The sequence below is a fragment of the Lathamus discolor genome, chromosome Z, assembly GCF_037157495.1.
Source record: "Lathamus discolor isolate bLatDis1 chromosome Z, bLatDis1.hap1, whole genome shotgun sequence".
Classification (NCBI taxonomy): Eukaryota; Metazoa; Chordata; class Aves; order Psittaciformes; family Psittacidae; genus Lathamus; species Lathamus discolor.
The window spans coordinates 81,647,258-81,674,226 of NC_088909.1; the positions used below are offsets into that span (position 1 = coordinate 81,647,258).

Sequence of the window (26,969 nt, forward strand, 5' to 3'; positions counted from 1 at the left end):
GGGGCCCCCAACACAAGAGGGATGTGGACCTGCTCAAGTGAGTCTAGAGGAGGCCACGAAGATGATCAGAGGGCTGGGGCACCTCTGCTGTGGAGACAGGATGGGAGAATTGGCCTTGTTCAGCCTGGAGAAGAGAGGCTTCAGGGAGACCTTGGACCAGCTTTCAATACCTAAAGGGGGCCTACAGGAAAGCTGGAAAGGGACTTTTTACAAGGGCCTGTAGTGACAGGACAAGGGTGAATGGCTTTAAACTGGAAGAGGAGAAACTTAGATTAAGAAGTTCTTTACTGTGACGGTGGTGAGACACTGGCACATGTTGCCCAAAGAAGTGGCTGTTCCATCCCTTGCAGTGGTCACGGCCAGGCTGGATGGGGCTTTGAGCAATCTGGTCTAGTGGAAGGTGTCCCTGTCCATGGCACGGGGTTAGAACAAGATGATCTTTAGGGTCTCTCCCACCCCAAACCATTCAACAATTCTGTGACTAAATCGTAATTTTAATCAGTCTAATCTACGTTCATGATAAAAGCTTTGACCACAGTCTGTAAGGCTCACTTTTATTAAAATTGATACTAAGCAGCTACCACCTGGAATTCAGCATTTCATATTTTCAAAACACACAATAGGTCTCGACAAGACATCAGTTATAAGGATTTGAGTTTTCTTATAATCACTGAATGTTTTGGGCCACTACAAAGTCTCCCTGGGACTTTCTCTTCTCCAGGCTGAACAACCTCAACTCTCTCAGGCTTTCTTAATGAGAGGTGTTCTAGCCCTACGATCATTTTTGTGGCCCTCCTCTGGATTTGCTCTAACTTGCTTTCATGTCTTCCCACAGCTGGACACAGGATTCCAAGTCAGGCCTCACATCCTGACATCCCTTAACCTGCTTTCTTTTTTTATATAATACAAATGGCTTTCTGGGCTGCAGGTGCCCATTGCCAGCTCATGTCTCATTTTTCATCTACCAGTATCCCTAAGTCCCAGTTTGTAGGGCTGTTCTCAACCCAGTCTGATACTGGGGATTACTCCACGCCAGGTGCAAAAAGACCTTGCACTTCATCTTGCTGAATCTCATGAGGCTCACATGGGCCCACTTCTCAAGCCTGACCAGGTCTCTCTGGGTGGCATCCCTTCCCTCAAGCCCATCAGCTAGCTGAACTACTCAGCTTAGTGTCAGCCCCATACTTGCTGAGGGTGCACTCAATCCCACTGTATGTTGCTGATGAAAATACTGAACAGTTAATAAAGATATTCAACATTAAAATGTGACTGTTTCATTTAAAATATGTTTAATGTTTTGGATAGGTAGGTGGGTGTTACATTCTTATACGTGCAATTTTCAACAGCTTTTTTTTATATTGGACTATGTTGCTGTATCATAAAAGAACTGTTTGGAACATCATTTTTTTAAATTTTCTGCTCCCAACTGTAATTACTGAGGGAAGGATGAGTGTACAAATATACATTTATGTGGGTAAATATGACTTGTGCTACAGAAACGGACTGCAATGGTTAAGTCAGCAGAAACACCAGGCTGAAAACTTTTAAGGAGAAAAACATTCACTTCATGCGCTATGTGACAGACAAAAATATTAAACCACACAATGCAGGAGGATAAAATTATTCTATTATGATGGTAATTCTAGGGGAAAGAAAAAAAACCAACCCAAAACATAACAGAGAAAGAAAGAAAAAAGAGACACCATCATCAAGAGAAAAGTGTGTAATTGTATTTCCCAAACAAAGCAACACAAAGAGCCACTGTACCACAGATATATTAAATCTGAATTTCTGGGTGCAAGTGTCACTCACTACATTCCTTGGACCTGTAGCTAAGGTGGGCATATAGAAACACAGTCTAGTTTGTGTTGGAAGGGACCTTCAAATGTCATCTAGTCCAAGCTCCCTGCAATGAGCAAGGACATCCTGAACTAGATCAGGTTGCCCAGAACCACCCAGGTTGGCCTTGAATGTCTCCAGGGATGGCACATCCCTGACCAATCTGGGCAACCTGTGCCAGTGTTTTACCACCCTCATTGCAAAGAATTTCTTCCTCATGTCTAGCTTGAACCCTCATTCACACAGCCAGCAACCTTTAGATGTAAGAGACTTGTGCTTTCAGCTGTAAAGGCAGCACACAGGTAACAAGAAAGTGTTCAATTAAGAAAGAAAATGCTTTTATGTTAACCCATCAGGGAATTCAGAATTCTTATGTATGTAAGCCAACAGTATGTAAGATGTAATGTTTGTGTTCTACCATTTGCTTATACAAAACATTCACAGCTTTTCTCTCCAGAGGAAGGCTTATTTAATTAGCACAGAAATTTTTCTGAAACACCCCAATAATAACTCTGTTGAATATAAACCTTCACCTGAACTGGGCAGATTCTTTTCATTTAGATCATGTGGTATTATGTCTACCCAGCACTGAATGGAAATACTGTTTATAGAACTGAAAACCTGGCCAATTTCCAAAGTGAACTAAGCAGACTTGTTTGTGCGGAGCCCTCCTTCATAAAGTTTGTGCATTTAGAAACACATTTGCTGTTTAAAAAAACCAAAAAAACCCACCCTCATCATTCCCTCATTTCTATATAAAAATCTCCATAACCAAGAAGGGAATTTTGCTTGATCATACCTAAATATATGAAATAACAATAAAATACAGTAAAAAAAGTAAATACAGGAAGTAAATACAACATGCAGAATAGTCTACTCCTCTCTTTCAATGCACCCAGAATGAGACTTTTTCAGGTAAGCTGCATTACCACAGATTTATCTATTTGGCAAAAAAGGAACTATGTCCACACATATCTGAAAGTGGGTATCTGACAAAAGACTCAGTGGAAGAGAAAAATGGCCTGTCCATTTTTCCATGTAACAACGTGTAACAGAATCTGGATGGAACATAAACATCTTGATTTGGAGATTAAGTCTACTAACTATAAAAGATCTGACTCTGGTACTGATGAACAGATGATTTGATCTAATAGGATTATTTTTATGTTCCTATTCCGGATAATATTTTAAGTCACAGCTTCTAAAGGATGAGATTAATCCTTCCCTGTCTTGCTCTAACAGCCATCACCAGTATCCACAACACGTTTACATGCAGCCCTCAGTTGCTGTCTGTACCTCTAGTGCATCTGAGGAATAATTTCACCGGCCATACCGGACTGCAGTAATTCATACAGCTCTTTTTTAAGTCAATCAGAAAGAAATTGATTAATGAGACTGAAACCCAGTATTAATGCAAGAAATTTCATTATAATGAGGACAGTATCTTCATTATCATGAGGACATACATAGTCCTCATGATGTAATAATATGGAGCATTCGTGGACCCATTCAGAACAACATTTTTTATTTCTTTATTTGAACCAAGGGGTCTACAGTTTTGCAAAATCTAAACTCTTTCATGCAAATAATTCTCCCTCCTGCAGCTTACGGTTTTAGGGGTTTTTTTGTGGGTTTCTAGAGAAACCTGCAGAGCTAGAATCTCAAAATACACCATTTCAAACACCTAAATTTTAAATTAAACACCTAATTTTTAAACTAAATTTGGGAGGTTCAAAGATCAGTCTTGCACTACAGATAAATCCCCAACTGTTAATTACCTTTTATCACTTGAGAAATCTCTGAATGAAACACAAGAGTGATGAAGCTCTTTAAATAAATATGTAATAAGTCACTCACTCACTGCTGGTATCCGCAGGAGGTCAGACAAAGCAGGCGCACGAGCAGTGATGGAACATAATGTCTCTGCAGTAAAAACACATATTTAGTATTAGAAAAGTTAATGGCTATGAATAATACACAATGCACTGTTGTTTAGGAATTTAAGTCTGTGTTAAGGTACAGAGCGATCCACTCCTATCTTATTTGCCCAAATTCCCATCTTCTTTGCCAAGAACTTTTTAAATCTAGGGTTTTTTTAAATACAAGGTTTAAAAAAACCAAACCCAACGTTTTTTAAAATGCATTTTTGGTACTGAGACTGCTCCTCAGTTCTAGCAAGAAACTGGTGTATGAAATCTAACCTGAAATATAGCTACCAATTCATTTTTTTCTTCAGTCACCATGTTTTGCTTTTCTGTGAATACAGCATCCATTTAAGAAAACTGTTGATGGCATTACATGCAGAAAAGAGAAATGGAAAAGTAATTACAAAAGGAGACACGGTGTGTTCACTTTCTGTAGTAGCACTTCCTTTAGCCAGAACAATTCATTCTATTTGAAAACTACTCATTTCAATTCATGTGGAAGTTAACACCAACTGTCTTGCAGCAGGAAGGACAGGGCACGCCCCCCTTGCTCTCCTTGCACAACATTTCTGTGGTTTCAAGAAACACCACTTGAAAGCACGTAAGTGTAACAGCAACTTCCTGCACCAGTGAAAAAAATTATACATTGCCTGTTGGGACCCTCCCAGTGTAGAAGAGGGCCTGACTGAGAAGCAAAAATGCATTTTAAAACTAAATAAAGGGGGGAAAATTACAGTTAAAGTTCACAGGGGGCAGAATTCCAACTGGGAGAACTGCAAGTTTTGTATTTGATGACTCTTCAAACAGAAATCTCCCTGGACAGGAGACAAGAGAAGGAAATCAACACAATTTCCTCAGCACCACGCTGTGTCTACTGAGTCTACCATCAATGCCCTAAGAAAAAGGAACGTATCTCAACAAGCAGTAAATTCAGCTTCTCTCAGAAGTTAGGCTGTTATGGCAACGATCAGCTTTTCTCCCTTGCAATGCTGGCTCTGAAGATAAGCAGTTTTGCTGTGTTTGGGCAGCTGTGTATTTTGTATACACCTCCAGGGATTTTCCTTCAAATGCTGTCTAGCCAGCCAATTAAGATCTGATCCAAAGTCCAGTACAATCAATGCAAATTTTCCAGACCTGTATTAAAGTTCCAGAGGGAGGAAGAGGGGGCTGTCTGCAGCAGAGCAGTCTATTACTGACCTACTGAGCACACATTCCATGCACACCGATCTGAGAGCTTGAGATCAAAGCACAGAGCCACCATCTGCTCGTGCAGGTTTCAGATCAAGAGGTATTGCTGTGTACTGCAAAGTGTTTTCTACTTTTGAAGTACTGTTGCATGTTCAGAACTGCCTTACATTCATCATTCCCAAACAGGTTCTTGACTCTGAGTAAAGCTGCATGAAGATTTACCTCACTGTAGTTAATTATGCAGCTTTTCCAAAAACTCCAGATCAGTTACATAGCATCATTGGGCATATGAGACAGCCACTGCTGAACTGACGGAACAAACAAGGTTAAGAACTCAAGGCACTTCTACTCTCTGCCTAGCATTTTGAATAAGCTTTGTGACATTGCAGCTTGCATTTTCAAACACAAAAATTGGACAGAGCAGTCTAATACCAAGTCTATCCTTCTTCACATGACAAACACGAAAAATGGTCGCTTGCTTATGAATAAGCAGCGCATAGGTCTGGTCAAAAAGCATGGAAACTTGGAGACTAAAAACTCAAGCCAAACAATCTCACTGTGGTTATCCTAATATATTTCTTATTTTTTCAGTCAACCACTTTTTCTCCTGATATACTTCTGACATTATTTTTCTACACACATACCTATTTATAGGATCCACAGCAAGACCTTATAAAACTACTCAGTTTATGTATTTTCAGACTAAGTCTTATCTGACACAACTTGGTCTTCTAAAAGCAGAGTTGCAAAGAATGTTACCTGGAACATACCTGGATGCCCAATTCCAAAATGAACTAGAGTCTAATGAAACTCAGCCAAAATAAATTTTTCACTTCCAAACCAAGATTATACTAAGAAGAAAAGACAGTCAGCTTCCCACTTGTAATTGTTTTTGTTAGTTTGGTTGGTTTGTACTTAATATAGAAACATAGAATCATAGAATAGTTTGGCTGGAAGGGGACCTTCAAAACTCATCTAACAAAACTCATCTAACAAAACACTCCCTGCAATGAGCAGGGACATCTTCAATGAGATCAGGTTGCCCAGAACCATCCAGCCTGGCCTTGAATGTCTCCAGGGATGGCGCATCCACCACCTCTCTGGGCCACCTGTGCCAGTGTTTTACCACCCTCATTGTAAAGAATTTCTTCCTCAAGTCCAGCCTGAATTTCCCCTCTTTCAGTTTAAAACCATCACACCTCCTCCTGTCGCAGCAGACCCTGCTAAAAAGTCTTGCCCATCTTTCTCATAGGCCCCCTTTTAAGTACTAGAAGATGCTCTAAGGTCTCTCCTGACCCTTCTCTTCCCCAGGCTGAACAACCCCAGCTCCCTCAGCCTTTCCACATAGGAGAGGCGCTCCAGCCCTCTGACCATTTCTGTGGTCCTTCTCTGGGACCCTCTCCAGCAGGTCCATGTCTTTGCTGTGTTGGGTGCCCCAGAGCTGGATGCAGCACTGCAGGAGGGGTCTCACCAGAGCAGAGCAGAAGGGCAGAATCACCTCCCTGGACCTGCTGCCACTTTCCTTTGGATGCAGCCCAGGATACAACTGGCCTTCTGGGCTACGAGCACACACTGCTGGATCACGTACAGCTCTTCAGCCACCAGTACGCCCAAGTTCTTCTCCTCAGGGGTACTCTCCACCCCTTCATCCCTCAGCCTGTACAGATACCAGACATTGCCCCGACTCAGGTGCAGTACCCTGCACTTGGCCTTGTTGAATTTCATGAGGTTCACGTAGGCTCACCTCTTGAGACTGTCCAAGTCCCTCTGGATGGCATCCAGTCCCTCAGGGATGTCAAAGTGCACCACTCAGTGGTACACTTAATATTTAATTATAGTCTTCCCAGTTCAGTTTGAATAGAGACAAATGGACCACAACTAGATTTTCTCATAATGTATACACAGCAGACCTGTTATGCTTTGAAAAGTTTAAAACCTTAAAAAGGTAACAACAGTGTTTATATTCTGCATGTAGCAGGCAGTATTCCTTGCAAATCTCGTCTGATTATTTCCTTTATGTATGTAGTTTGTTTTGGTAGGTTTTGGGGTTTTTTTAAACACAGAAATATACTAAATTCAAGGAACCAAATGCACACGCTGCTCTGACAGGCAGTAAAGTACTGTATTTTAAAAACATCGGCATGCGCGGAAATGCAACTGCTCCTTAATGGAACCAACAAGAAATTCTGAAGTCTTTGTTCAGTCAGAACATTCTACATCAGCCAGTATCTCACAAAAAATTTTACAGCAACAGATTCACATTTTCCTACCACATATTTACAAGAAAACATTCTTGTGATTAACTTTATCAAAGTATTCAACAACCACTTTAAAAATATTAGGCAATCTGGAAAATCTGATAACCTTTTCCATGCTTAGACAACAGATGCCAAGTTTACACACAAAGTTAATCTCTGATTTAAGTGCATCATCTTCTGCACTAAGAAAACTCTTTGTCTTTTCCCAGGTAATATTTGTTCCAACTTTAAAAATAGCTTTCACTAAAATATTATATACTGTCTTAGAGCATATTTCAAGATGTTTTGTAATAAAAAAAAAAGTCTCCAGATCTCATAATCTTTTTCCAACATGCTTTGCCTATTGGGGGATCTAAAAGTTGCCCTGCCACGAGGTAAAGCCACTGACACATAGAATCACAGAAGAATGGTTACGATGGGAAAGGACCTTAGGATCATCTTGTTCCAACAACCCTGCCACAGGCAGGGACACTTTCCACTAGATCAAGTTGCTCAAGCCCTTGAACACTGCTAAGGACGGAGCATTCACAACTTCCCTCAGCAGCCTGTGCCAATGCCTCACCACTCTCATATTGAAGAATTTCTTCCTTATAGTCAACCTGAATCTTCCCTGTTCAGTTTAAACCTGTTACCCTTTGTCCTATCACTACAGTACCTGATGAAGAGCCCATCCCTGGCATGCCTGTAGCCCCCTTCAGATAATGGAAGACTGCTATGAGGACACTTCTCTTGTCTTCTTATGGGAGGTGCTCCAGGCCCTTTATCATCCTTCTGGCCCTCCTCTGGACTTGCTCCAACAGCTCCATGTCCTTCTTATGTTGAGGACACAAGAACTGTATGCAGTATTCCAAGTAGGGTGTCATGAAAGCAGAGCAGAGGGGTAGAATCACTTCGTTTGACCTCATCACATTTATGATGTAGCCCAGAACAACAACAGAACAACTGCTCATAAAAGAAATAACTGCACAAAGTGATTCCAAATGAATTTTCCCGTTTTATCAGCTGTACATTAATATCACACAAGGATTTTTAATGTTACAAGATTTGAATGCACATGGTAGCAAACAGAAAAAGAAGGAAGATGACAGACAACCTAACATACCAATGACAAAACTTACGCTAAAAAAAGCAGAGAAGCAAAGATAAAATTTGCTTACAGTTTTCACTTGGCAAACCAGTGCATGTGTCAGCAATTCAGCAAGAGTCCCTGAACTTTTGCACAAGGAAAGGGTAATGATACCGGCTTGATCTGCCTGCTTGACACACAGGGACCAAGTGGACACAAGCTGTTAGTATGAGTATTTTAATCTTCTCATTCTGGTTAGGAATTAAGACAAATAATCATGATTTCTAAGTTCTTCACAACAGAATGAAGTCCTTGCCCTAGCTTATCTCACAAAGAAAGCTACATAGGGTAAAAAAAAGCAGAATGAACAATACACCCTTAGAAGCAATAGAACAATACCCCAGCATCACAGTAACCTGGCAAGTAGGTGAGTTACCAGAAAAGCAACCAAATCAAAGACCTGCCCACAAGCAACAGCTCTGCTTGGTTTTCGTAAGAACTCTGGCAGAAGTCAGTCTATATCTGCAAAACATTTCAATTTCACCACGATGATGAATTTCAGCAAATGGCTATTTCATCAGTAAATTTCCAAGCAATTCAAATGGTTGCCTAATTGTTTTGGCAAAGATTACCTCCCAAGACTGTGACATTTGAGGATCCTTAGTCCACTCAGTGCCACCATTACCTGCACAGCTTTATATGCACATAGGAAAAGTAACCACAGTAGGTCAGAAAGACCTTCTGCATGAAGGATGTGGAAAATGTCTCCAATTTCCCATGATTCTCTTATACATATCTAAAATTCTTTTTAAGTGATGCAATAAATAATGATGACAGCAAAATTAGGACTAACTGATATTTTCACAAGTAGGCCACAACATCCTATACTTTTTTGTGAGCTATACTAAAAAGTGCATTCTGTTTAATAGCTCAGACCATGAAATAAGGGTTAATTAGTGCAGCACAGGTCTTCCTTAATTGATTCTTTGATTTCTTTCAAAAAGACAGAAAAAAAAGGAATTTCCAGTGTTCCTGTGTGCATGAAGCAAATTAACTCAGAGTAAAAAGTGTCTCTGAGGGTTGCTCGCTACTACTCTCATTCTGCTTAGTGGCTTTTGGTTACAAAAGAAATGCAGAACACTGTTGTACACCAACGCCAATGCTTTGAATGTTTAATGTAAAAACACCTACCAGTGAATTACCAAGAAATTAGGAGACAATAAAGAAAGATTAAAAAAAAAAAAATCACATTTCAAAGTGGAAAAAATATTCTGACTCACCACTGAAACAGAAAAAAGTATTTTTCTATTAAAAGGCATTTTTATTGAAAACACTGTCTAGGGGAAAAACACTTCAATGCTAGAGTACACATATGACAGTTACAGCTAAAATCACAAGTTAAATATTGAAAGTAGAAACAAAAGCAAAAAGTACAGCAGTAGCAGCAAAGTAGTTTGTCAGATTGCTTGGCTTTCTTAAACACTGTAAGAGTGAAGGAGCAGGGCAGCGATGCTAGAAGTCACTTTTGAAGAAAGCAAGCTTTCCTCTTCGTAACTGAAGAAGCAGTTATCAAAATACGAACCAAGTTATTGCTACAGTACTGTGCTAACAAAGAATAGCATCAACAGTTGCAAAAGAGAAGCCAGTTTAGCAGATGCTGTCAAGAACCAAGCAGGCTGCACTACGCTTGCCATTTCACGTTGCAGGCAGAGTGCAGAACAGCGGCAAAGCAGACACTAGCCATATCACAATGGAAAAGGTTTCAAAACTGCTATTCTTCTCTCAGCCACCAAAGACCTGTCCTTTTTCCTGTGGCAGGCAGGGATTTCTCATGTAAACGTCTGCTTTCAACAGCTGCATTGCAGAAGAACAGCAAAACCCACCACTTGCCATAATTTGGTACTTCTGAAGGACATCAGACCTCCAACAAAGTTCTTTGTCCTCTCCAACCATGGGAGTGCTCTGGAGCTCTGAGTCTTTACAAAAAAGGTATCTTCTAGGCAAATAAAAATGAAACAGTTTCATCAAACGGAGCTATATCCTGGTAGAAAATACAAGGCTCTTTTCCTTCACAGAAAATAAAGCGTTTCTCACAGCAAACATTTCTGTGAGGAAAACCAGATATAACTCTTTCCAGTTCCCACTGGCTATTAGGATAAATTGTCCAGCTTAGAGTTGCTCAGGAAGCCTTTCTCAAGACCTGGATTTTAACAACTTAAAGCCTTTTGGACCGTCATCTCCCTTTTCTTGCGCTCTTATCTCACTTCCCCAGTCAGGCAACTTCCCTCCTCAGAGGTTAGTAAGGCTACTGCCTCTACAGTAACTGTCATATATGTTTACACTTTTCAGAAAGTCTTGAGGGCTGAAGAGCTAGAATTTTCTTCCTGTGAACCAAGAACTGAAGATTATGTGGCGGGGGGAAGGGCAGTGACAGAAGCCATCTCCTGCAAGCAAGTAGGAGGTACACAGAAGGAGGAAGAGACAAAGTAAATACAAAAAGTGTCAAAACAATGTTTAAAAACCTTCTTTCCCCTCCATGAGTTAAGCCACTTATATTTTATTCTCTTCCAACAGAGCTTGAATTTAATAGCGTCAAAAGAAAAAAAAAAGGGGGGCGGGGGGGGGAATGAAGTATAAAAAGATGCCGATTACTGGCCAAGTATCAGAATAACATAAGAAAAATCTGTGACTAAAACCTCAAAGACTGATTGTGAAAATTTGCAGTCACTTTATGTACAGTGAGAAATAATGACACGCATTAGTACTGCTATGCCTGTTTGCTATATATAATATAGTATTGCTATAGATTAAAAGGCGTCTCCAGTTTCAATAACCAGAATATCAGGACTGAAACTACTCTTCTCTGTCAAACTTCTAAATCTCTACCTTTAGAGATTAGAAGTACACCTTCATACTTTACCATACATGGTAAAGTGACATGTAAAATACAGTCATAACCCCAGCCACCTTTTCTGCCTACAAAAACAGAAAACAAAGATACGCACTATGTTCTTCACTATATTATAAGATGTGCCCCCTGCTCCAGCATTTGTGGGTTCCTTGATTTCTTTCCTCTCCCAGTTTTCACCACCTCACAAAAGCAAAGGGTAAAATGGTCCTGGACAATAAAATTGCGTAATATGCTACATGATAAAACATGCACGACCTTGTTTCCTGTAACATTTTTCAGTGAAAAACGTGTGGGAGGGAAAGACTCTCCCTCAGATTTACCAGTCATCAAAAATATGAAAACATCTGGATCAACTAAGCTATCCCCTTACGCATATCCCAGCTTCTACACTATCTACACAGAATCTGAACACATGTGCTTCAACAAATTAGCCCTTTACAGAAAAAACTGACATCATGTAAACAGGGTAACATTTAAGTCAGAGTGAATCAGCAATCTCTACCAAACAGGCAAGAGCAAAAGATGCCAGTGTGTCTGTTTTGGACACTCTGGAAAGATCCCCTTCATCTTCAGCCTCCGCTGCTTTCTCAGCTTTACTTTATAAATTGTCTATCAGTAAGCCAGACCTGATGTAAATCTCATTCAGAAATTCCCTCCTCAAGGTGCAGGATTTTCTAAGGGATTTTGGTGTTGTTTACAGACACACACAGAGACAAAGTGGAAAACTGTACAGTTATGCAGAGGAAACAAAGCTAGCTCTTTACAATGACACATCAGTTAAAGAAACCTGGAATACTAATGTTATTTGTAAGTGCTTAACTTTGCATTACGTGTTTGTGGAAAACGTAAATCCATGCAATGCAATGTATATAAGATATCTTGCATTTTCATTCAAGTTTTCTTTAGTATTGCAGAAGCAGCTAAAAATCTAGGCAAGATTACACTGTGAAGTTCTAAAACAGGTAATAATAAATCTGCCTTAAAAACTGAAACAAATACAAAAAACCCCAAACAAGCTAAAACCTAAACAAACCCAAAACCAACCAAACAACAGCTGCAAAAACCAAAAGCACAACACCTCCCTCCTTGCCTCCAACTTAGATCCTATGCAGATTCAACAAAGCTACAACGGGCACTGTGCATGAACTAAATCACATTTACAAATCCTTACAGAATCAGGGCCCGGCCATATAATGCAAACCAAAACATGAATAAGACCCCCCGAGATATCCAAGCAACAATCTTGTGAGACAGTGCCACACAAATATTTGAAATCAAGTTATGCCTGTAAATTAATGCTTAATTAAAATACTAACACTCTAAACTCAAAACTACAGAAATGTATTCACAAGCCTATCAAAAAATGATCTGGAGTTCAGTTACCATACAGATACTGCAGTTTTTGTTATTCTTTGATAGAAGGGTTGAAGAAATTGTTGTTGAATAATTTATGACAGCAATGTTGACACTTTATAATTCATAAAAATGTACTTACTTGATAGTTACTTAATGCTTCCTTAATCATCAATGGCCTGAGGGATCTCCACTTGCTCCCTATCTGAAATACCAGCCATCTTTTTGCAAAGATACAGCACTACATGCTTTGCCAAGATCACGTTATCTCTATAAACACAGATTGTCAGAAAAAAAAATGAAAGCAAAAAAACCCAGGGCTCTCAAAGTAAACAAAGGTTTGTCATAAAAAGTACCATTAGCAGAGATTCTGCAGAACTCTAATGATAATGACAGGGAAAAAAACAAGTTTCATTAAGAAGACACACACCTATTCAACAAGGCAACATTTCCAATTGCTTTCTCTTATACATTTTTGGGGGTTTTTTTTGTGTTGCTTTTTTAAGAGAGAAAATGAGAGACTGGTGCTTCTACCCCACTTGAAAAGAGTCAAATTATCATTATGTGTGCAGTACTTAGAGAACTCCGGTTTTAGTATGATTATGCAATTCAATTGTATGCTTTGTTTTAAAGATAAAGAAAATACTCCCAATTAAGATATGCTTACAAAGATCTCCCTGTATTCATATTGCATATTTCCCTAAGTGTTGAAATAAGAATGACACAAAGCTTTTTTTCATGATTCTTGGTATTATATCCTGAAAAAGCATAAGGAAACTGCAGAAAGCAAGAGCACATGGATTGTGACCCAACAGATCAAAAAGCTCCAGCAGACTGTGGATTTAAGAAAAAAAGCGTAATAGAAAAGCAAATAATAGCAGATATAATGACTGTAGAATAAATACCTATTTGAAATGCAGCATTTTCTCTCTCTTTCAGAAACAAGAACATAACACGGCTGGAACAAAGAGTCAAGAAAGCAGTAGATTCTGTATTTCTTGATTTTTTAGATGCACTGATGCAAAATACTTTTCAGGTAAACTTGTGTTACTGAATTTGGTGGTGGATGAAAATAAGAAATCTAACTAGTCTGTGATAAATAAAAGACCAAGTAAGAAGATACAGTGCTCTTTTTTGGATTTCAAAACGTGCTGCTATAGACTGTATTATTATCAGTTCCCTCATGAGGAAGCATTAAAAAGTAAAGATTAAACATTTATAGCATGATGCATTTTTGAACCAGTAAGTTGTTTATAGGGAAGTTGCATTACAAATTTCCCACTGAACAAGTATTCAACTATTCTTAAAAGTTTATCTGATGACAGAAAACTAGAAAAAAATTAAAACATTCAAGTCTCTCAGTACATAAGTCAATTCCAACACAAGCTCTGCTGCTGAGCCCCTAAGTCTAGTGCTTTCATCTACATGTCGATCTTGGATGAGCTCCCACTACTCTACAGGAAGTTCTGCAGAAGCATCTACTCAGTAATGCAAACCAAGACACATCAATTCATCCCGCTAGATGCCACTCCTGGTCAGAAATCTTTCTGTTTCTATGCTGCCTAAAGGTGGTATTTTCCTACCCCCTTTCCAATGGAAAACTCAAACCTACCCAAGACGATCTGTTAAAACTTTAGGATACGCTGTTCTCTGAACAATAGAACAAGACAGGCTTTTTTCTCGATGAATCTCAAACTCACAAACCACTTCAGTTTTCTGCAGAACTGTTCAGCATATTATACATCCTTATTTACAGTTTCACCTCAGCCAAACTAAGAATCTCAGGCCTCTCTGCCAGGGTTTGGACCAAGCTGCAACAAAGGAGTAGACTTTTGTAGACCTTGAGAACCACTCCCCAAAAGGAGCAAACCGCAAAAAGACCAAGTATTCCACGCTACTTAGTATGTTGCTAATGAAGAGATGACAAAAAACAAGCTAAGACAGTGATGCAATGAAAAACCCAGCCAGCTCACCAAAAAAGGCCTGTTAAGGCTCTTTGACACTTTGTATTTCACTTAATAAGGTAAGCTGGAGCCAAGTCTAGAATACAAGGGAAATGGAGTGCATTACAGGCAAACTTTTTTTTTAGTTTGCAAGCTACACAAATGTCTCCAGCTGAACTAGTCACTCTTAAGAGGTCTTGCACATACATTTTCAGCTATAAAACAAATTACTGAGACTCACCAAAGTAAGTTTAAAACCAACCCTGGTCTCTTCTGTTATGCGTGCTTTGAGCTCCTGAAAAAATATCCTAACAAATTACCATAAATACTATTAGTTACTGGATTTGTTAAATGTATATTCCAATTAGCAAACTAAATCCAATTAAAAATCCTAAGCAGGAATTAAAAATGTCTGAATGGACCACTTCTGACCAGGCATTCAGTATCTATAAGTGGATAGCCTCCACCACCTGCTGCCCTTAAAGCATTCATCACATCTCACTGCTCACATACCAGTAAATGATTTTTTAAATAGATTTTATTTTCTTAATTGGTCCATAATAAGGACTTTGACCACCAGTACCTGAACAGTCCACCCACACCTAGATCCAAACTAAACATTACAGTATTTGTCTGCCCATTCATCAAATAATAACTGAATTGAGTTTCATTTTGCTAAAGCAAATAAGGTCACAGTACAATTACATCCCTCTGACAGACACAAAGACAAAAAGAAAATGTAAAAAAAAAAAAAAAAAAACCCACCCAAATATCAGGAGAAGCCAGAATTTGGCCTTAATTTTTTAGGCCACTGATAACATTCTTTGCTATCAAACATATTTAAAAACTAAACCCCAAAATACAGCTTTGCTGTAGAAGGCAGAGCATACTTCTGTCAGCAAAGAACTTGGCCTCAGTGTCATCAGATTACTTCCAGTATTACAGACAACTTTGTAACTATGCACAGTAATCTCCATTCTGTTCATGCAGCACTTCGGTACCAGGTCACTTTACATAAAACATTGTCACCTTTCTTATTTTCCAGATGTAAAACAAGTACAAGGATCTGAAGTGTTTGCCCAAGTTCACACTGTGAGCCACTGGCAGACCTAATATAAACACAATTCTTTGTTTCACAAAATAATTAAAAAACTAATTTAACTGTAAAGAATTACATAATAATTCCTTTCAACAAAGGCAAGTAGTCGAAAAATTAAGTAGCACCACAAAGGAAGTGCTGTTGAAATCTCCAAACTGCTCAAACACTGCAAAATAAAATCCATTTTAAAGTTCAACCCTTACCGTAACTCTCTCCATGCACAGTAGTGTTTCAGTTTCATTTCTCAGTTCTAGTATATAGAGGAAACCCCGGGCAGGGGGTTCTCTACTGAGAAAACTGTCCTGAACACAAGCAGTTCAACACAAAGGGCATGTGTAGTTCAAAAAACAGACCATACCAAGGGGGAAAGCAAAACAACAACAGAAGGGGAGGGAAAGGGAAAAGGGAAGGGAAAGGGAAAAGGGAAGGGGAAAGGGAAAAGGGAAGGGGAAAGGGAAGGGGAAAGGGAAAAGGGAAGGGAAAAGGGAAGGGAAGGGAAAAGGGAAGGGAAAAGGAAAGGGAAACAGAAAGGGAAAAGGGAAGGGAAGGGAAGGGGAAAAGGCATTAAGAGTGAAAGCTGTAACTGCAATATATTTGACATCTTAAAGTAACACAACAGAATGATTCTGAAAACTGTTTAAGATTTTCATTCTCAATTACTCTTTAGAGTTCAGTAAAAAGAGAATTATATAATAGATATGACACTACTGTGAACACCTCTACCAAAGCCACTGGCTGTACTGTGCACCTCACAGGTGACCAAAATATGCCTCATGCCTTCAACAGAAACAGGATTCTTTGTGGCTCTATGGTACTGATCCAGTCTAAATTACAAAGCAGACTTAATGCCTCTGCACTATTCCAAGCGGTAAATAAAACAAGTTCATAGACATGGGCTCTTGTTATTCTTCCATCCTCATTCAGGACTGATGGGTTCTAAGAGAAGTGAAGTTTATCTCATGTAGCAGATGCTTCCCCTGCCACTGTAAAACTGTCCATAGACAGTATCACCATTTAACACCTGACCTCATCTACCTACTGGCATAAGCAGCATACATCCCATGACCACATGTGAGGACAGTATAAGCTGGGAGTGATCCTGTGAGTCAGTTTAGACAGACACAGTCAGAATTGCAAGAAGTGGAAACTGCAAGAAAGCAGTTTCTTTTTGAGAAAAGTTAAGGTAGTTTGAGATGACTCTCATATTCCATAAAGGATGACAGAGACCCCTAAAACTAAAATAACATTAAGTGGCAGGGCATAACAGTCTTCCCTTGCCCTTCCTTTTACCAGTCACGTGCTCTTGTTGACAGCCAGACTGGGTAATGGGAGGATTCACCCTCTGGTGAAGGATTCCATCTCACCTGATGTGGAAACACCCTAAAGCCAAATTATTCCTCTCTCAGACTGGGTCCTGTCAAGCAACATATGACCCGACTAAGCAACGTATGCACAACAACTGAGTCACATCTGAAGACTTCAGCTCTTTTTACATGTTACATACAGTCTCTGCCAGAAATAAGAGTGGGCAATATGAAAAAAAGTGCAAATCGTTGAGGGGGGAAAAGAAGACAGGATGACAGACATCAGAAACTTACAGTTACAAAAGAATTTGAGATCTTTGTAGGAAGATCGCCTTGTAGAAAATTTGAGAATCCCTTACTGTACAGCTGTACAGCCTGGATGTTGGACAGTCCCCAAATTTAGAATGCATTATTAGGTCAAAAGCACAGATTAGTATGCCAAGCCTGAGCCCAAAAGTCCCGAAATACAGTTGCTTTCCTTCTTTCCTTATTCCCATTCCTACTGCCCATCATGCTGCTCTAATAGAGACATTCTCTTTACTCTCACCTCCCAGCCACAACCAGGAACAGAAACAGGTTCAAATTTTAACTGAAATAACCTCAGTCACTTAGCATTTACTCCACCTTATTTAAAACAAAAGACTAATTAAGATTGTTTAAAACTAATTAGAAGCCTGTGGACTGTTAGGCAGGCACAACCTTAATACAGGCAAGACGAAAGAGATGATTGTGCATAGGCAAATGAAAGAAAATCTAGTATGTTGTAACCTGCTTGATATCAGTAGGTATATGAAAATATATAGTAACTACTAAACACGACCAGAAATCTGGACTCCATTTGATTCCTAGAAAAATCAAAAAAAGAGGAAGGAGATGAAGGCATCCTGCCAAAGCATTCTGTTTTGTTTTAACCTACGGAAACGTAATTGAATACAAATGAAAATTTGGGAAGAAGTTTGAACTATTCCTGTGAAGAAAATTCCTTCTCACAGCATTATTTGCTGGAAGGCAGTGACAGACACCAGAAACATGAGATACTCCGTGATGGGAAAGGAATGATGTAAAAGGAGGAGCCTCACTTCAAATGGAAGATCCAGACAACGTACTGACTCATATATGGGCTAGAAATCAAGAACACTAGGGTAGGAAAAAGGTAGCTACCTGCTCTGGTTTATCTCTTGCATGTCTAGATTCTTGTCTTGTAAGAAAAAGTACACAAGACTATTTCTTTCATTTCCCCTCCCATCTCTGGCAGATGTGGTCTCCCCAAATCAGGTCTCAAACTCACCCAAGTAAACCAATTTTACGTGACTCCCCATCAAAGACTCTGACAGTTCCCACAGGTTCTGTGAGTCTGCCCAGCATCCCCAGGCTACAAAATCAGATACTGTATAGCATATGGCAGGGATCACATCCCACACTACAGGATAACAAATTCATTAATTTTTCCGTTCCTGTGGTGTCCAAATCATAGCTACATGTAAGCAAAAATAAAAAGCACGAATAGCTGCTGCTAAAAATATACCATAGGTGGTTGGCTGGGTTCCATTCTCCCCTCCTTTTTGCAGGTAATGAGATATTATTTTCATCTTTCTCATGATTCTTTGGTTCTTAATCATTCTCCAAGCAACATTAACTTACTCCCTTAGAATGCTAGAAGAAGTTGATGGAGGAAGATTTGATCATATTGCCAAGCCTCGAGGTGGTGATTAGGATCTGTAAGGCAAGGATTTCAGTAATTTCTTCTTCTTTAAACATGGGGAGTAAATGGCAGAAATCTCAAAGGCACCTAATGACTTTGAGCACTACAAGGGCAGCTAATGCCTTCGAGCACTGAAATTAAGAGTGCCACCCCTCCTGATCCTGACATCTGCAGACCTTTTTTCTGATGAAGGTAAACGAAACCTATAAAATCCTATGTTAAACAGAGGAAAAAAGAGAGAAAGTGGGAGAACAGATCTTCCTGGGGAAAAGACTACCATCAGGGCTAATTCTGGGGAGAAAGAGAAAAGCAGACTTAAGGAGTCTTTCAGCAGAACACTTGAGCAAAACCAATCTGGCCATACACAGATGTCCAAATAATCTTTTGAACTTTCTAATTTTTTTTGTGCATTGTGTAAAAACACCAGTAATAGTTATTCCTCAACAAACTTGAGCCTGGTGGCACAAGAGGACATGCTACTCACATTTAAAATGACAGAATAGTCTGCTAACTACTGATAAACACTGCCTGTTACAGAGCCAGCTAGTCCTACTGAAAGAAACCAGAAGAGTCAATACTTGTGCTCCTCCAAAAGAACAAAGCAGCTCTAATCCTTGTCATCAACCAGGTACCCTCTGATCTGCCACCCTCCACCAGCAGAGAGATAGGGAAGCAGCTGTGTTATTTTCTTATCATCTGGAACATACAAATAGCCAAACTACAAATGATTATAAGCATCTGGCTGTCTCCCACGTGCATACAAAATAGAAACGTAGAAATGGTTCTGCGCAGTGCACCAGCTCATGTATGTGGATTTCACAGCTGTTCAGCTTTTTCTTGGCCAGTCTATGCAAACCTCCACTCAAATCAGTTTTGCTTCTTCGTGCACACAAAAGAATACCTAAAGCTTTCAAAACTCCCTGTCTGAATACAAACAGCCTTCAGCAATGTATGCCAACTGTGCCACTGATTCTGCAGAGATCTTTGAAAAGGTGTATAAAATACATCAGTGTCAAGTTAGCTTCTCCTCTAGCCAGATATGCAATCGGTACTGTGGTCTTGATGGACAATGAGCTCCCAGACAGCTTTTGGAGCAGCCTGTCTTTTCCTGGTTTCTTGCCACAGCTCTTCCCCACAGCTCACCTTGTTTTTGTAATATGAGTCTGAAGGCTTTGCAACCATACAAATTGGTTGGAGATTCAAGCACAGACTGAGGGGAAAGAAACCTGGATATTCAGGAGTACTAAAAGCAAGGGCAAACAATTAGCTGATGCTTACCTGCTGATGCTAAGTCAACATTGTTCTTTCTACTGCCCAAATCCTCAGCCACCCTATTCATTTAGGTTTGAGAAGTCTTGTATGATACCAAACACACAAAAACCCTCCCACAATGGATGGTGTATATTTTGTCTATTCACTGAAGCAGCTATCAAAGTTAAAATGCACTTGTACATCTTTCTCATTACGATAATGTTCATTATCATAAGTGATGGATTTATGGAAAATTAGAGATAGGTACCTGCCTTTCAAGTAGGGTTTTTTTCAGCCTTTGAAAAGAATTCAAATTAAATTATAATGGTTTTTGTTTACTTCAAGCACTTGCCTGAACTGCAAGACTACTGTAGGTTTTTCAATTAATAATATGCAGTTTTTAATGACAAGTATTAGTTTTACTATCAGTAGGTATCACACCGGGAAACAGGCCATCACAAATGATTTTGCGATTATTGGGCTTCCCTAGACTACCAAGGTGATGAGCTTGAAAAATTTAATTTCCCTTCCATTAGCAGTATGTGATATGAATTTCTGTGATGTGAATCTGGACTACTGCCCAGATTCAACTGTCTACTGTACAGGAAAAGAAACTGACAGAATGATACCTAGTAAGTTCCTAATTAATTATTACTTCTCTGGATGTTGCTCACAGTGGTCGCTTGAAACCCAGTGGCCACTGCTGACATACCAGACAATACGAAACCTTTCGACAAAAGTCTCTAATAGACTGATATTCTCCACTAGCATAGACAGTATGAGAGAAATTAATTAGTACTTAAAGCCATGTAATTTTCAAGTATGTGAATTTACTATAATAAATGTAACAACCATGGGCCATATTTTTTTTGACAAACACATTATCTAAAAGTCATCTAACTGCATGCATTCTGCACTATAGCCACAACCTAACTGCAGTCCTTACACTCCTTTTCATTGAAGACTCGGAATAGGTGTATTTCAAAATTTGATGATTCAGAAGTTGAACTTCTAAGTATTTGCTTCCTTCCAAATAAGCCCCATTTTCCGTGCTCTTTATCCTCATAGTCCTACAGTGAAAGAGTAACAGTATGTATGTCTGGAATACCTATATTCTGTGATAACTAATGAACAATGAAAGAAAGGCTCACTTCTTCACACTCACCAGCTATGAAACAGTTTTTCATTAGCTTATCACTTCCATTTCTTTCAGCTATGATGAAGCATTTATTCCTCCTTTTCCTCAAACTGCTATGTAACAACCATTCTGACACCTGTAAATACAACCTCGGTTTTGAAATATCTCTAGAGAATTTATCTACAGCAACTAAGGCACTTGCTTATTGATCAGGCTCTTTATAGTGCAACTATTGCAGTCCTTGTTAATACCACATTCAAGACTTTCTTGTATTCACAGAATGACAGAATGGTTTGGGTTGGAAGGGACCTTACTGATCATCTAGTTCAAACCTCACTGCCATGGGCAGGGACACCTTCCACTAGACCAGGTTGCCCCATCCAAGCTGTCCATGGTTTGGGGCAGTTCGGCTCATACTTCCCATGAAAACACAAGCCAGAAATCCTGCTGCCATTCCTGTATCTTCAGAAAAATCTCTAACCTGTGATTTAAGACAGAATGGTATTTAATCTTTTAAAAGGGATTGCCTTCACTCTTTCTATTCTTTTCCTTCTTTCCTGATTTTAGACTAGTCAAACTTTCTGTATCAAGAGTTCTTTATTTGAGAATTTCACTTGTTATTCTTTTCCCATCTGTCTTACTTTAACACTACATTACCTTGTATCTTTAATCCTTTTCCCAGCAGCATCATTCCCATGCCACCGCCAAAAGCCTGCAGGAGTGATTTGAGCACTGAGTAAGACCACCACCGAGTTAAAAGGAAAGAGCTTTAACCACATCCTGGTTTTGTCTGGCATAGAGTTAATTTTCTTCATAGTAACTAATAAGGAGCTTTGTTATGGATCTGTGCTGGAAACAGTCATGTTCCAGTTACTGCTGAGCAGTGCTTACACAGCATAAGGGCCTCTTCTGCCTCTCACACTACTCCACCCTCAAGTAGGCTGGGGGTGCATGGGAAGTTAAGAGGGGACACACAGGTGGGATAGCAGATCCCAGCTGACCCAAGGGATATTCCAGACCACGTAGTGCCATTATCAGCATATAGAGCAGGGGGAGGAAGTGGGGGGGGCATTCAGAGTGATGATGTTTGTCTTCCCAAGTAACCATTACATGCGATAAAGTCCTGCTTTCCTGCAGATGGCTGAACATGTCTGCCAATGAGCAATACTGAATTAATTCCTTGCTTTGCTTCACTTGTATGTGTAGAGGTTTTCCTTCACTTACTAAAGTGTTTTTATCTCAACTAAGAGTTTTTTCACTTTTACTTTTCCGATTCTCTCCTTATTCTCTTCTGCATCCCACTGTGGTGGGAGTGAGTGGCTGTGTGGTGCTTAGTTGCCACTGGAGGTTAAATTATGAGAAACTGCTTGGCAGAAGGAATATACTGGCAGCTGGTAAATTAAAGAAATTAAATACAAATCAGTTGGCATAGCGCACAGGGGAAGAAAGCCACCACTGCATTTCATTTTCTGAGTGAAAAGTGACGGGTTGGCATTATTACACATCATCCCGTTATAACATACAAAAATCTTTTAAATGAAGAAAAACACCTGCACTGCATTTTTGAAACAAAGTCAAGAAAGTTAATTTATTTTCTCATTGTCACATGATGGCTTACGTTAATTTGTACTGCTAATCACACCACAACTACAGTGACTATCTAAATGTTTCCAATTCCAATGTTTATGCGAAATTGTTAATATAATTTCTAACTGTTAATATGAATACACCAAATTAATATTCTGTTGGACTCATTATTGTAGACAGAAGAGACTCTTATGCTTCTGTAGAATGCCCTTTTCTTAGCACCTATGATAACAGACATCCCTCCTCCTCCTCCACTCATTTCAATTCCTTATGCTAATACCCTAAATCCCTAAACAAACACGTGCCTCTAGCTTTCCTCACACCCCAGAAAACTTTAACCTTTGATCCTTGGCTAGCTTTTGTCGCATTCGCGTTTTTGCCTGATCTCCCACTGAACCAAAGAAGTATTAACTCTCACAGTCTGCCACAGGTCCTCCATCAAACAACATTTTGCTCTCTGATAATGCATCTCTTCTCTACAGTCTTCAGCCCCACAATTCTCCCTGCCACCCATTCCACAATTTCTCTCCATTAGTGCTGGCCACTTCTCATTTGATTTCCTTCTGTTCTTTTCTCAGTCTACTCACATAATTAACGCATCTGTCTGCTTACCCCTTTATTTCTCTCCCCTCCATTTTTCCCATCCTCATACCTGCTCTCACTCTTATCTTCCTCTCACCACACTTCAGTAGCTTCAAGCTTCTGTTTCCACTCAAGCTGAGGACCACTTTGCAACTGATCAGCCTGAACTTCCAGCACATATGATTCTTCTCTGTGATTTTACCACAAGGACCTTCCCTCTAGTATAACTGAACCCCATGCTGCTCAGCTTGCACTTCAGACTCCATTCTCCTGCCTCTGCTTCTTCCTGTCCTGATTTCTTTTCAGGGCAAACAAACTGCTAAGTGGTCTTACCTTTGTATGCTTCTCACTGTTTTTTTATCTTACATTTCCTCTACTTAATGACATCACAAATTGCCACATCTGTCCGACCCATTCTTTTATCTTTGTATTTCCAGTAATTCCATCCCATTTTCTGACCTTGTTCATTCTTTCCTCATTCTACTCTTTCATCTTCACAGGGTCTGTTTCTCATTCATTTCCCACCCCACCAGACTGATGCAGAAATCCAGTCTCCCTGTCCCACTGTTGTTCCAAATAAACCTCTTCCATACTACTTCTCTTGCCAAGAGGTGCTCTCCATAAAACATCCACCGTAGCAGTGATGCATCTGCACTGTTTCCCTCCTAAGATTCTCACAGCTACATCAAAAAAAAGTAAACAACAAAACCTTAAAAAGATGTTGAAGCACTGCCTGCCAACTTGACCATTATTGGCCCCTTGCCCTTCCTCCTCACCTGTATACCGTCTTGTGTGTAGCATTTACGCCAATCTTCCTATTCTGCGTTTGTGTACCACCTATGCAGCAGTCCTCACCGCAGTTTAGAGCTTCTGAGAAGTTGAACAAACATTAACTGCACTTACAAAAATACACTATAAGGGAAATACTGCACAGTTGAAGCTGCCCAATAGGCTCAGGGAAGTCTTGTAGGCCAGATACAACTGCTTAAGAGCAGTATCTTGAGAGTTAGTGTTTTTTCCTAGGTAAGTATATCTATTAAGTCTTAGTTTAGTGTGTCATAACAGATCTCTGGATGAAACACAAATAAATCAACCCTTTCTCAATTATTTGTGCTTACAAAAAATCTGCTAAGTGATAAAACATCAATATGAACTGAACTTCTCTGAACATTTGACTAACACTTTTGTTCCAAACATGCATGAACCGCCATGCGTAATTTAGTTCCACAACACTGACAAAATTTCAGTTTCCTACCAGCCATGCTCTTTTTTTCCTTTTCTCATGAAAAGGAAAAAAAGTTTCAACTTCTTTGTTGAAACAAAAAAGATTTCAGCTGCAAGGAACATGCAGTTCCAGTTTCTGAGGCAGATGATTACTGGCCTTTTGAAACCAGTAATACAAATCTGAGCATTACTAAGTTTCCAAAACGTATCCGTTTTCCTGCTTACAAAGAGTGAAAAAGGGAAAAATAAGAGCTAACGCACTCCTAATGGGACATTTGTAATTTGCAAAGCAGATACAACTTTTTAAATCCATTTTCCTATGGACGGAAAATTTCCTATGGATATAGAAAAATTACAGCATTTGGCAAACTAATAATTCAAAAAAAAGTAAACTAAAATATACAAGACATGAACAATGAGGTACATGGAATGGGACTGAACTGAATTTGATCATCTGCCTTTATAATAATGATGAAACTTAAAAGGTGACATTCTTAGGAATCATATGTGGTATTATGTTAAAGGAGAAAAATACAATATTCATAGGGATCTTTGTACTTTCAAGACTCCAGGCCTCTGCTACCACCACCAGATTAATTCAGTGTTCCTTTCTCACGCAAAACTAGCATTAGAATCAGGATAAAGACGACTCTGTACTGAAATCATCACTGGGGTAGGTTCTCAGTAACATGTTTTGTAGGAATATGCAGACAAGCAATGTTATAGGGCTAGATCAATAACCCAGGTGGCTACTCAGCTGTCTTGTCAGTTGTATAGCACAGATTTGGGCTGCTTAATGATCTGGCCATCTTCTGTCATGTTTTCAGAGGTTTACAAGGACACACCTAGATGAATTAAAATATAAAATTCACTCAAAATACTAACTGATTTTGATGGGTGTTAGGCACTTCTGAGAGCTCTCAAAATCCCTCTGGCCTTCGGACATGAAAATCATCACACTGGAACATCTTAACAGTTGTAGCACAGTTGGATACTCCCCCCCGCCCCCCAAATGATTAACTTTAAGATCCCACATAATTCCTAATTCCCCCAGAAATGTCCCCTTTCTTGTCCAATCTTTCCACTCTCCACCTTTTCTTGTCACTTTTACATTTTTTTTAACTCCCATCCTAATGACTAGGCAATCTGCTTTTTCAGTGATCCAAACAAGAAAGAGAATTATAGTAATTTATCTAGCTTAGAGAACACAGAATCATTACCAGCCACTCAAAAAGTCAAGTAATTCCAAGTAATGAAATCAGACTCATGAAAGCACATCTGACAGGCATTTTTAGACATGAAAAAGGTACCTACCATGAGCAGTCCTTGCACCATGTAATACAAGCAGGCCTTTGTAAAACTATAATTCCACACCGAAATAACTGCATAAACAGGGCAAGAAGGAAAAGAAAGCAAGCAGGCCACTACCCTCTCAAGAGAAGACACAAATCATGGCAACAAGATTAGGCAGGACTGCAAATTCATTTGGCAAGGACCATGACTCACACTGGAACACAATACAGGGTGAGGCAGAATTATACAATTTAAGTATTCAGAGATTGAGACTTGAAGAGCAAGGCAACTGATCTTCTCCAGTGACACCTCCTTATCCTCAAATAGGAAAAGATAAGCATACACTAAAGGAAAAATCCTGTTTGTACTTCTGCCAAGGCACATCCGACTGTGTGATTGACTGGTTGATCAGCAGAGAGATCTGCATGAACTTGAAAGAGCACATCTCAAATAGGGTACTAGTCAACACAGACTATCTGGAACAGCAGTAGCGGCAGCATTTAAACATGTAAGACAAGGATGTTAGGTATGCATGTGTGCTAAGCATGAATTTACAGACCACAAGAAAATTGAACTCGTACAAATACAGTGATCCAATTCTCATATACAAACGTCATGCATCTTGCTACCATGTATGAAAAATGCAGATGGATCTGCAGAGTTGGCGTTCTGAAAAAGTTCTTACACAAAAGTGGCATTTTTAAAACCATCAGCCGCTGGCAAAGCCATGGATGCAGGAGAGATGAGTGTTGCCATTATTGCGACTTCAAATGATAGCTTTTGAATGCATGGGGGATCAACATGTAATTTGTGAAGTCCAAAGGAACCTTACCTTATATTCTTTACCTTTCAGGATGCGATCCTGATTTACTCTGTTACATGCTAGGTTTTCAGTACATAAACAGATCCATTTAATCATGTAAATCCCATGAAAAAGCACAGAAGCTTTTGAATAAATGGAAGCAAGTATACTTAAATATAAAGACTTTATCACTAAGAGAAATGTGTATGTTGGCTTTGGATATCATAGAATCATAGAATAGTTAGGGTTGGAAAGGACCTCAAGAACATCAAGTTCCAACCCCCCTGCCATGGGCAGGGACACCTCACACTAAAGCATCCCACACAAGGCTTCGTCCAACCTGGCCTTGAACACTCACAGGGATGGAGCACTCACAGCCTCCCTGGGCAACCGATTCCAGTGCCTCACCACCCTAACAGGAAAGAATTTCCTCCTTATATCCAATCTAAACTTCCCCTGTTTAAGTTTTAACCCGTTACCCCTTGTCCTGTCACTACAGTCCCT

At 39.6% G+C, this 26,969-nt stretch overlaps 1 protein-coding gene across 9 annotated transcripts in view; it reads right to left on the reverse strand.

Moving 5' to 3' along the window:
• Positions 1-26,969, reverse strand: part of JAK2 (Janus kinase 2) — a 96,475-nt gene that overhangs the window by 50,223 nt on the left and 19,283 nt on the right. For 5 of the 9 annotated variants that reach the window (XR_010608535.1, XM_065661125.1, XM_065661121.1 and 2 more), the window contains exon 2: positions 3,697-3,762. The gene's annotated coding sequence lies outside the window, so the exon portion shown is untranslated. Of the gene's footprint in view, positions 1-3,617; positions 3,763-14,724; positions 14,769-26,969 lie in introns of those variants that run through there. The other 4 variants (XM_065661127.1, XM_065661128.1, XM_065661124.1 and 1 more) reach the window with 3 other exon arrangements.